This window comes from Bufo bufo, chromosome 2, assembly GCF_905171765.1.
Source record: "Bufo bufo chromosome 2, aBufBuf1.1, whole genome shotgun sequence".
Lineage (NCBI taxonomy): Eukaryota > Metazoa > Chordata > Amphibia > Anura > Bufonidae > Bufo > Bufo bufo.
In genome coordinates, this window is record NC_053390.1 from 743,236,786 (window position 1) to 743,249,431 (window position 12,646).

Below are 12,646 nucleotides of genomic sequence, written 5' to 3' on the forward strand. Positions count from 1 at the left end.
TCCTCAGTGTCATGAATATAAAAATGCTAGAAGTCTACAATTATAGAGACATTAGTATAAAAGTATAAACTTCTGTGCTCGGAAAATCTATCAAAAAGGAAAGGGCAGGGTTAGGGCACAACAAGGCTGACTTTGGGCAAGAAATGACACGGTTGCGAAGGCTGTAATACTGTAGTTCAGTTTCCTGTTACCTCCATGCAATGATCTTAGAGATGAGTGCAGGGAGGGGATAGAGAGGACTGTGCAGCTGTAACTGTTCACCTGCACAGCTCTCTCTATGACCAGGCAGAGGAACTCAGAAACTCTCTGCTTCATCATCACCAAGAGGAGATCACGAACAGTAGGCATTCCCTGAGCAGACATAGCTTCTCAGCAGTGTTATTTAAAGGGGGCAATGACACTTTTGGCATTGTAACATTAAATGTTTTTTAATAAGTGTACATAGAAAAGACAGGACTCTTCTTGCTGCTTTTGATGAATGGTAAGTGTCCATAACTTACAAAGGGGATTTTAAGCCCATCAAATCTTAGGCATTTTAGATACCTTTTAATTGTTAAACCTTATTCTTGGATATTGAAAATGCTTCACCCACATTTCTATAACATGAGCATAACTGCGTACATTTGGCTTATGTAATATCATCCAGGGATATTAACTTTTTTCTTTAGTTAACGTTGGTGTATATAAAACAATTTGACAGCTCTGCTCCAATCAGTGCACTTTGGTAAGGTTCCCGGTTCCTACACCTCAGGCCTGAGAGTTACACTGTAACTGGGACACTTGCTGCCTACAGGTACTGTCTATATTAAGAACTTTTATTTTCTGGTGGCAAAACTGTTCCATAAGGTTGGGGACGCTATTATGTTTTTCATCTTACTTGTGTATAGTTTATGTTCTTGTATATGGTGTCCTCCTATTTTCAGACTTGGATTTTAGCTACATCCATCAAGAGCAATTGTAACCTAACTATTACAATGCATGGATGAAACACAATGTACTAAAACAAATGTTTCCAGTTGCAGTTATGCCTCATTTTTGAGTGATGAGAAATCTAATGGGAGTCTGTCATCTCTGGTAAGTTCTAAAAAGTACAGGAATACATGTAAAGAACTCTGGCTGCTGACTACGGGTAAGTCACTTTTATGCTGATATTCACCCCCCATTCTTCACTGTGCGCCCACAAATCAGCTATAAAATGCATTTGAGAGTCCTCTATATGTATTCTACAGGTGGCTTGTGGGCACATAGTAGGAGAATAGGGGTGATTATCTACAGTATATCCAAACTACTGATCTGAAGTCAGCAGCAGATGTTTTATACATGTATTATCGTGGTTAATAGGGCATGCCGGAGGTGACAGATTCACAGCTGGCATACTGTAACTAGTAGAAAACCTGCTACTTCTGTCGATTATAAAAATAAGTAATTTTCTAATTGTCTCTACACTTTTATTGAGCAGAAAGCCAATATACCACAAAGTGGTAGTCTACATATTAAAAAAGTAGTACTATTTCACTATTTCCATAAGGATATACCAGAAAAGATCTTCAGACCCACCTATAGAACCCACCTTTTTTTATCAAGAAAGGGGACTGGTTGCTGGCTGCACTACGTATATGGATAGGTGACTGTGCATGCACTCTCCATGGCTCTTTCCATTCACTTTTATGGAAGTTCTGAGGATAGCCGAATAACTGCATTTGTCTTCTCTCAGAACTGTCAAAGAAGTGAATGTGAAGTGCCAAACATACGCTACCACCTCTCTATACACTGTAGCAGGAAAATTGGGCCCGGTTCTTAAGATAAATGCAGGTTCCAGAAGTGGGGAAAAATCTAAGGTGTCTACAAAACAAGGGATAAAATAGGTCTCGACAAAATGTGGCATAAAAGTTGTATAAAAAAACACCTTGTGTTATAAATTAAACAAAATTGTGGAGCAAACACTTGATAAATTTGGCAAAGTAAGCGAGCACCACAAATTCTGCCATGAATGAAGATACTGCCCAGGTGCTCTGACATTAATATATCTTCCCCAATGTGTCAAAAGAGATTACATAAAAAGTCTACTTGTCCCCACCCAACGGTCTACTAGTAGATAGTTTCTGGAAAGACTAGAAAGTACTGTCCCCATTATGAGCTACATAAAAATCTGTAACTGTGTTTCTGACTACAGAAAAAAAAAAGCTAAAAAATAGCTTGAACTTTTTTTTTTATAATCGAACTGCAGCCAGCACTCATTCAAGTGCTTTGGGCTGTGCTGCAGTTCCTTCAACAGCTGGGGTTTCACAGGATTGTTGGGGCTAAACCAGCTCTGCAGCCCATCCATTATCAGGATTGGTGGGAGGCCCCAATGTTGGACACAGCAATATGCCATCACTTTATAAGATGAGAATAGCCCTTTCAAAGAATACCTCTAGGCAATAATGTAAAATCAACACATATTCTGAATCCCTATCTGCAGAAACTGTGTGAAGTATTTACCTTGTGTTATAGTCTTCTTCTGATTCCTTTTACCAAGAAGCAGTGCGTTGTGAGAGCTCAGATGACAATTACTGGGCATAAGAAGAACTAGGCTGTGAAGTCACACGTCTTAGAGTGGAGCAATAAACCACTGTTTGGGCCAAAGATAACTAGCAAATTTTGAACAAAGCGAAAAGTAACAGTATTACTTAGTGTTTTAAAATTCTAGAACATTGTAGCCATGCTAACTCTCAACGGTCCTGATCAGCAAGAGCAGTGGTGGCCAACCTTACAGACACAAAGAGCCCAAAAAAAAAACGTATGACTACCAGGAGCCACAAGCTATACATTTACACACGAGTCACTGTATTTTTCACCCTACAAGATGCACCTTGGTTTTAACATAGAAGTTACTAAGAGAAATAAAAGATTTTTCATCTGATCTGAGGTCTGATAAAAATATTATTTTCTTATTTTTCATTAGCAGAGAACAAAAGAAAAAATATATTTTTCATCAGACCTCAGATCAGACTCCAAAATCAGATCCCCAATCCTCATCTGACCTAAAATAAGATTCCCAAACCTCATCAGGGCTCCAAATCAGACCCCCAAAATAAGACCCCCAAAGCTTGGATCAGACAACGCAAATCAGACTCCCAGCGTCAGACCCTCAGTGCTCAGATCCCCCCTCCCATGCTCAGATCTCCCCCTTCTCAGATCTGACCCCCATGCTCTGACCTGACTAACCTATGCTCAAACAAGACCCCCCATGCTCAGATCTGCCCCCCATGCTCAAATCTGAACCCCCATGCTCAGATCAGACCCCCATTGCCCAGATCAGGACACCCCCCATGCTCAGATCAGAACCACCCATGCTTAGATCAGACCCCCATGCTCAGTGGGCTCCTGCTTGGGCACCTGCTATTCTGCAGGTCTGACACGCTCTCCACTGTGACCCGATGAGCACAACGTCAGGTCATCATAGTGCGTGTCTCCATGTACTACGTTCTCACACTGTGTGCATCAGGACGTAGTGGAGAGTGAGCTGGAGCGTCAAAAGAGATGAACATGGGGTGGAGAGTGAGCCGGCCTGACTGCTTCCCGGCTCCACAGCTAGAGCCGCACTTGAAGAAGCAAACAGCCGCATGCGACTCAAGAGCCACAGGTTGGCCGCCCCTGAGCTAGAGGGTCCTCCTTCCCTGCCGTTTTAAGGTTTTCCTTGCAGTCAATTAAAGGATTGGTCCAGTTAAAAAAAAAAAAAAACATTTCTTTATAATTTGCTAGGGAATTCTTACTTAATAGAGGGGGTTCTCATGCTCAGGATCCACATATATTGGCCTGAGCAGAAATCAGTTACAAAGAATGTCTCTCAACCAGTAGCATAATCCCTGCATTACACAGATAAACCTGTCATGTGAATTGGCACTGGGCAATGCTTTGATCCCACTGTGGTGAAGCTCCAGGGAAACTAAACATTTGCTTCCAGACTTGCCTGCAGTTTACAGCTGATCTCCATGGGTCACAACCTGTGGAAAAGCTGTGTGGTGGGTCACCTACTGTGTGTTTGGTCTGATATTACCTCACAAGTCCTGGAGAACATTACTAGGGAGTAGATGCTGAGCTGACGGGGACAGTCTTTGCAATAGTGAGGGACAGCTTTTGGTGTTCTGTCTAGACTGTCATGTGGGAGTACATTGCTAAAAGGGTGGCTGCACTGAGGGCTGTGGTGTGGACTGAAGAGTTCAGTTCTGGTGTGTTGTGGACTCATGAAGAAGGGCTAATTTGTGGATGGGCTCTCAGGAATAGGGCTGGAAGCAGGGCCGGTGTTACCATAAGGCAGACCAAGAGGCTGCCTTAGGGGGCACCCTGGGGGAGGGCGGAAAAATAAACCCTCTTTTTTTATTTTTATTACTTACTTGTGAGTTGCGCCGCAGCGCCGCTGGCCACCCGCCCCAGCCTGCGTGCGCTGTGCGGCCCCGGCAGCACAGCAACACGGTCATGGGGTCAGGCCAGGGGGATGTGACTGGCGAGTGACGCAGTGTCGGCGGGCGGCAGCAGGGAGCTAATTGTGTCTGTGAGTCTGACTCACACACAGCCAGATTGCCGTAACAGCAGGACAGGAGGGTAAGTGATCACTGAAAAATTATTACACAAACAACAATCATAAATGGAGGGGTGAGGGGGATGGTGACCGTGACATGATGTGAGGGAGGACAATGCCTGTAGTCTGTGACATGGGGATGATGGGGCCAGGGCCGGCCGGGGGGGATGATATGCCATGGAGGGGGGAGAAATGTGACAAGGAGGGGGTGAAATGTGACAAGGAGGGGAAGAAATGTGACAAGGAGGGGAAGAAATTTGACATGGAGGGCTGATGTAACATAGGTTATTTGTGTCACGGCAGACGTGCACTCAGTATAAAAGATAACACACCAACCAGGGTCTGGACAAGAGACAGGGGAAGGGTCACCTCCTAGTTTATCCCTGACCTCTTTCCCCGCACTGCTCAGCCCACAGGCAGACCTTGAAGGTAGGTGTGCTGTGTCCTCCAGCCTGGACTGACAAAACCCTGAACTCCCTGAGATGGTGAAGTGGGGAGATAGGAGCAGTCTGCTCGCACAGAACCTGGATGGAATAGATGACACAAACAACCAAACTAGAAATGTCACTTATCTTCTGAGAGCAGGAACTGACAGCCAACCTTTCGTCCAAACTTCCCAGACCCAAATGATCAGTATAATCCGCTCAGAGCACTTAGCTGGAGGCCATTTAAACTAATGACTCCACCCAGTGCACCTGATGAGAGGCGGATCCAGCACGGCACCAAAACAAATACTAAATTCGTGCTGCTATCCTGGCCGACCTCCACACATCGTCAGAGTGGGGCATGACAATTTGACATGGAGGGGGAAAAATGTGACATTGAGGCCTTGAGGGGGAGAAATGTGACATGGAGGGGGGGGGAATGTGACATGGGGGCATGATGGCTTACATGGGGGCATGATGGCTTACATGGAGGCATGATGGCTGACATGGGGGGCTAATGGCTGACATTGGGGACTAATGGCTGACATGGGGGGCTAATGGCTGACATGGGGGACTAATGGCTGACATGGGGGGCTGATGGCTGACATGGGGGTCTGATCTGAGGCATTAGGGGTCTGATCTGAGGTATGATTAACATTGGGGGTCTGATTGCTGGTCTGACCTGAGGTGTAATGGAAAATATATCTTTTTTTTATTATCCTCCTCTAAAACCTAGGTGCTTCTTAGAGGGCGAAAAATAAGGTCCTCAAACCAGCGATTGTCTGAAGCAGAGAGAAGATACCAGGACCACACAGAGGAGAAGCCAGCTGCTGCAGACGGGACCAGGGCCAGGTGTGCTGCGAGGGGGGGGGGGGGACCTTTTGCGTGCGTTCTGTATTTTTCTCACACCCATCAATTGCAAGGGCTGTTATCGTCTGAAAGTATGAACAAGAATAGGACTTGCTCTGTAATTTGCAGAACAGTTGCAAAAATTCAGCCACATAGAAATTAATGGGTCAGAAAATGGCGGTTGTGTTCATGCGTTATTTGCCTCCCTATGGCGGGGTGGGGGCGCCAAAATGTAGCTTTACTTGTGTTGGCAAAAATCCTTGCACCGGCCCTAGCTGGAAGTTGGAGTGACCTCCTCCTATGTAAATAACAAAAAGTTGTGTTTGAAAAGTTATACTGTGAGTTAAGGTCTGTATAGAGTCAACACTGCTTAAATTACATTCTAGAACGTTTAAGTTCAACCAGCAGCGATTAGCAACCAACAAGCATGATAGCACCATCTATTGCAACCACTAGGCGTCTGTGCCTTGTATGAGAATTGTAACCATCAAGAGTTTTATACTACTGTCATGTGACAATAGCAAAGTAAAATCTTTTTTTAACCAATTTACCAAAACCTCTACCAAAAGTTACAACCTATAGTTGGGTGGGTCAATGATTTTATCTCAAAATACTGTATCTAGGGTGATGTGTTCATCCCTGGTGATCTGCGATGGTGAAGAGGTTAATGGACACATGTATGGCCAAAAATTCTTATGGATGGTTCATTTCATAATTCCTTTGAGAGGTCGTAGCTCTGTTTTTCTGCTATCCACCTCCTCTTCCTTCAGCCACACACTTAAATGGTAGCAGCTTTGCAGAAATCTCCCATTTACTGTCTCTATCGCAGCAATTAAAGTCAATTTATCTGCACAAAAGCTTTCAGACTGTATAAAGAAATGGGCACAAGCCTTTAAGATTCCTATTTTGGTTGTTTATTTTGTAAAATGAATTTTCCCTATCTATTACTCTCCAGCCTAATATGATGGATGATAGATGTAACAATACAGAAGGCAGTGAGGGACAAGAATTCCCAAAACAACTGAGGTTTGCCAGGAAAATGTTCTGATCAATAATAGCTACACAGAGACTGTCTCTGTATGTGTGTGGGAATACTTTAATTAAAGTGTTTCTCAAAAAAGTAACACTGTCCATGGACTGAACTGCTGGATAAATGTATCACAAAGGGCTATGATTAGGCTTGAGCAAATCGGGTTCGGATTGCTCTATTTTGAAAACTTCGTTTACAATATCTCCTTGATTTTTTTTTTAATATTTTTTTTTATTGTTTTCTAAGCAAAGTGTATAAAATTCCATAACATACAGTTTGAAAATGATAAATAATGAAATGTAATCATACACGGACTAATACAATTAACCCTTTTTACCCACTCCCCTCCCTTAATTAATTCACTGCTGCGTGATCCGACCATACCTTAGTTACTCTATCTATGACCGGGATTTTTGGGGGGCGGACAACCTGCCCTATCAGCGTCCCTCTATTTTTCTTGCTATTCTTCTATAGGAATCAATAGTGTCCATCAAGGCCCTCCACTCAGAGAAGGTAGGGCTATTTTTAGTGCCCCAATATTTAACAATCAAGGCCTTTGCGGCCATGAATCCCTCCAGGCAGGTTCTTATCTTAGAGGGAGTTAAATCAATAGGGGAGAAGAGACACAATATTGCCTGCCTAAAGCATCGGTTCAATTTGATCTTATATCTTCTGTATAATTCCTCATAGATACGGATCCAAAAACAACTTATTTCTGGGCAGTTCCATAATAGAGGACTCAGGTCAGCGTTTTCTGCTGAGCACTTCCAACACACATCCCTCTTCTCCTTATATATTTTGGCGAGGAAGGCGGGGGAGTAGTATAGGCGATGTACAATCTTGAACTGCATCAATCTATATTTTTGGGAAATCAATACTTTTTTTTATATTTTGGTATATTATATCCCAATCTAAGCTGCTCCCATCGCCCAATTCGGCTTCCCAGCCTCCCTCGCTTTTGAATGTTATTTCCCCAAGACAGTCCCGCAATCTGCGATATATTTGAGAAAGTGTGAGTTGTGTATCCTTAAACTTGAAACAATAATCCAAAAAAGAATTTGCCCTAATAATCAAAACGGATTTATCCTGAGTGCTCATAAATGCGTGCCTGATTTGTGCATATCTATATCTATCTAAAGACGTGACAGTCGAGCCCTTTATTAATTCATCTAAGGGGGTGATATCACCATGTGATATTATATGAGTTAAGAGGTTAATACCGCGTGAATTCCAATATTTATAATCTACAATTAACATAAATTCTTTTAAATTATGATTGTGTCACGGCTGAGGATGGGGAAAACCCTCAGCCGTGCGATGATCGAAGATGGTGGTCGCTGCTCGACCAGGAGGACAGATTTAGGGAGCAGGTCACCTCCTAATCGCATCCCTAATCTGACCCTGACTCCTAGCTACATGAGCCGACCTTGATGGTAGGAGGGCTCATGCTCCGGAACCTTGAAGTCCCTGCTAGCCCTCAGGACGGCCCTAAACTAGGAGCAGGGTAAGACGACCTGTTCCTTCTGGACACGGAGGAACAGGGGTCTCACTGGCCAAGCTGCAGGGAAAAGGGGAACACAAGCAGTCCTATGGATATGGCAGGTGAACTGAACTAGTTCCACCTACCTGCCACAGCCTTGCTGACTGGATCCCTGTGCTGGCAAGCTGATGTCCACACAACATTAAATGAACCCAGCAAACACACATCCACACACAGGAACCCAGATCCATAGCTGCACCAAATAACAAAAGGGAAATATCACCAGAACATCACATAGACATAAACTTATGACCACAAGGGTGGCCCCCACTGGCAGATGTTATATGTGACCAGGAGAGTACCTCCAGCTTACTAGAAGGCTGGAGTACCCCTCAGACATAAGGTCTTAACATAGGCCCAAGTAGTCACACCCACACAGACACACCCAGTGTTCAGACACACAGGGAAGGAAGTTAACCCTTCCAACACCAGGGAGTGTAGTGGAACCACATAAAGGGGAATAACACAAACTCTCACTGCAGCTGTTACCGTTGACAACGACATGCGTGGCGAACGTGTCCTGGGAGCCGGCCAAAAGGCCGAGACACTGCCACCACATGTACAAACACCAAACGTTGCCACGGGCAGCCACAGACAAAGGGAAAATGTCAGAGTGCATACAAAACATAAAACCCTGTGCACACCAGACATTCAGAAGACACACCTAACAGACAGGTTGCCAGGTGCAACCGCATGCACATTGCAGCAAGCTGCCTAGCACCAGCTCAGGCTGCTATACTGCGAGAATACAAAACAACTTGTTGCCCGCGGCAACCACAAGTGAGGCAACACACTAGCGGCCCTCACCTGTGGTTGAACACCCAAACCAAACCGCAGGCAACAGCATGTGGTTAAGAGTCACGACCATGGCCATGGCCGTGACAGATTGTGCCAAAGTGGGGTAAAGTGAGTAGGGCCTATTACACCCAATAACTTTTTAGTCTTATTCCAAACCTTATCTAACGTATCGCTGATTAAGCACTCTTTTTTTCTTTTCCCTGGGTAGCCAGTCTCCAAAATCGAGAAAATATCCCCATACGGCCCCTGGAAATCCTTTAACAAAATATTTAACAATGAGGCAGGATGGCGGTCCCCCCCGCCGTCCCACCCACCACATTATCTGAGCTGCAATATAGTATCCCTGAAGGAAGGGGAGGGACAGACCCCCATCTCTCTCAGAGAGCCAAAGATATTTTTGCTTAATCCTAACCCTTCCCCTCCCCCAGATTAGCTCATTCAGCAGTCTATCCAGCAGCCCAAAATATGAATCGTCGATCCATATCGGACACGCTGTCAGGGGGTATAGAACGATAGGCAGGACCACCATCCTGACCAGTGCAATCCTTTCTGCCTGTGACAAAGGCAACTTTTGCCAAGTGCGGATCTTCTCCCTCACCTTATTAATCATAGGGATGATGTTTAGCTGATTATATCTAGTCAAATCAGCACTAATTCTAATACCCAGATATCGAATAGAATCAGGGGGTGCTCGAGTCAGGGGGAGGAGTTCGGATTTATCCCAATTTACTTTATACCCTGATAGTGAACCATATTCTTCCAAGATGGTCATAACAGGTGGGACTGCTTTCCACCCCTGCTTCAAAAAAACAAGAATATCGTCCGCATACAAACTAACTTTATCTTCCTCTCCTCTCCCTCCGAAGCCGACGATCTCATTAGATTGTCGAATTCTAGATGCAAGGGGTTCTAAGGCCAAAAATCAGAGGTGAGAGGGGACAGCCCTGCCGAGTGCCTCGCTGTAAGGGGAACTGTTCAGAATCAATCCCATTTATCTTAACACTAGCAGTAGATCCACGGTAGAGCAGTTGTATCCATTTGATAAAGTGCTTACCCAGGTTCATTCTGTCCAAAGTTCCCCACAAGAAGGGCCACTCCACCCTGTCAAAGGCCTTCTCAGCATCCAGAGACAGGATGGAGCGGTCCTCCCCGTCCCCAGTATAGATGTTAAGAAAGGCCCTACGGATATTAGATTGTATATTTCGTTTTGGGATAAAGCCCGTCTGATCCGGGTGGATCAGGCAGTGAATGACCCCCCTCAACCTGTTAGCAAGCAGTTTGGCTAATATCTTGTAATCGGTATTAAGTAATGAAATTGGGTGATATGACCCAATTTCATTCTTATCTTTATCCTTCTTCAGGATTAAAGAGATAGAAGCCTCCCTCAAAGAGGGAGGGAGAGAACCACTACTCCAAGATTCATTAAGCGTTTGGAGAAGGAGAGGGAGTACCGATTTACGATATACTCTATAGAATTCAAAGGGTAAGCCGTCTCTGCCCGGAGCCGTATTGCTTTTTATGCTATCGATAGCCGTCTCCAGCTCATCGAGGGTAATTGGTGAGTTTAATTTAATACAGTCTGGATCGGAGAGACGAGGGAGAGCCACGCTATCTAAAAAGAGAGCCAGGGCTCCATCATCAACCCCGAGATCCGACTGATATAGTTTAGTGAAATGTTCTATAAAAACTGATTTAATATTTATATGGTTATTGGTTAAAACACCGGAGGGCAGCTTAATTTGCTTTATAGGAGTTTGGGTCTTTTGATTAGCAATTACCGATGCCAGCATTCTACCTGTTTTGCCCTTTTTCAAGAAAAGCTTGCTGTCCCGCAAAAAAAGACTTATGTTGCGCTTTTTCGTATAGGAAGGTCTGATATTTCCTCTTAGCCTCCATTAATGATAGTCGAACAGTTTCCACATTCTGTCTAGCCAGAACTACCTCCAACTCCCCAACCCTTTCTGCCAGTTCCTTTTCAGTCTTAGCGTATTCTGCCCTTTTTCTTCTAATCCTCATACAGTATATCCCTCTTATCATGGCCTTCAGGGAATCCCACACGAAATGTACATGTGTGGATCCATAGTTTAGTGCCCAGAATTCTAAGATGTCTTTCCCAATCCTTTCTTGGTCACCCACCAGATGGATCCAGTGTGGATTTAACCTGAAGGGTTTTCTACCATCTAAAGACGCTGGGTCGACCATCGACAACATCATTGGAGTGTGCTCGGAAATGCCATGTGGCTCGTACTTCATTTTTTGTATCTGTTCCAGGAATTCTGAGCTCACCAAGGACAGATCTATCCTAGACATAGCCTTGCAAGATCTGCTAAAACAGGAGAAGGCAATTTTTTTCCCATACAGAGACTGCCACACGTCCGTGAGGCCCATCTCCTGGCAGATCCTGCTAAGGGTCGTGGGCTGGCCGTTAACACTCCCCCCTCCACTGAGCACGGATACTCTATCATTATCATTCATAACAGAATTGAAGTCGCCCGACACTAATATAGGGCACGGATCCCTCTTACATATATACTCCGCGAGCTTCCTCAAAACCTCAGAGGAGAAGGGGGGCGGGATATACACAAACGCAAGTACGCATATCAGTCCCATCCATCGGCCATACAAAAATACAAATCTGCCCTCCTTATCAATCCATTGATCATATGGGTCATAGTCCACATTTCTATGGATGTAGACACTTACTCCTCGCGCATAGGCCGAATAGTGGGAGTGATACTCGCACTTTGCCCAAGATTTTCGCATATAATACAGTTTTTCAGCAGTTAAGTGAGTCTCTAACAACCCCACTATAGCAGGTAGATGTCTGGAGATGGCATCGTAGACCACCCTCCGTTTACACTTGTCCGCCAGTCCGCAGACATTCAATGTTAAAATACGTGGCATTTATGCAATAATGGAAAATGGTCAAGGTTGTCCGCTCCCCATCCAGGTTTTACCTCGGATCCCACAGCAGTGAAGAAATCCCTCCCCATGGTGCACAAGGCAATGAAGTCTCGTGCTCCTCTTACACACCGCCTAGGCCTCCTCCCCCCCTCCGCACCCCCCCAGACCCCCTCTCCACTCCAGACAGTTTCTGTCATGAAACGGCGAAGTCCCGGAAGGAAGAGATTAAACAAGACAGGTGCATCATGATTAAACGCAGAAAGAGACAACCAACTGAAGATCTCATATCCCCCTAGCGTCCAGCCAGGCAGAGGCTTCCTCAGTGCTAGAAAAAAAAGATAACAGTGTCCTTATATACTATTCTTAGTTCCGCCGGGAACAGCATCGAATATTTAATGTTGGCGTTAATAAGACGTTTCTTAATCTCCCCAAATTGCCTTCTTTTAGAGAAAGAATAATCCGGGTAGATCGAGATTTTATTTCCATTATATGTCATGTCGCCTAATTCTCTCTTTCGCCTCAATATTTTATCCCGGTCG

At 44.7% G+C, this 12,646-nt stretch overlaps 1 protein-coding gene across 1 annotated transcript in view; it reads right to left on the reverse strand.

The window, feature by feature from the left end:
- NWD2 (NACHT and WD repeat domain containing 2) overlaps positions 1-12,646 on the reverse strand; it is a 249,579-nt gene that overhangs the window by 130,726 nt on the left and 106,207 nt on the right. The gene's annotated exons all lie outside the window — the stretch shown is intronic.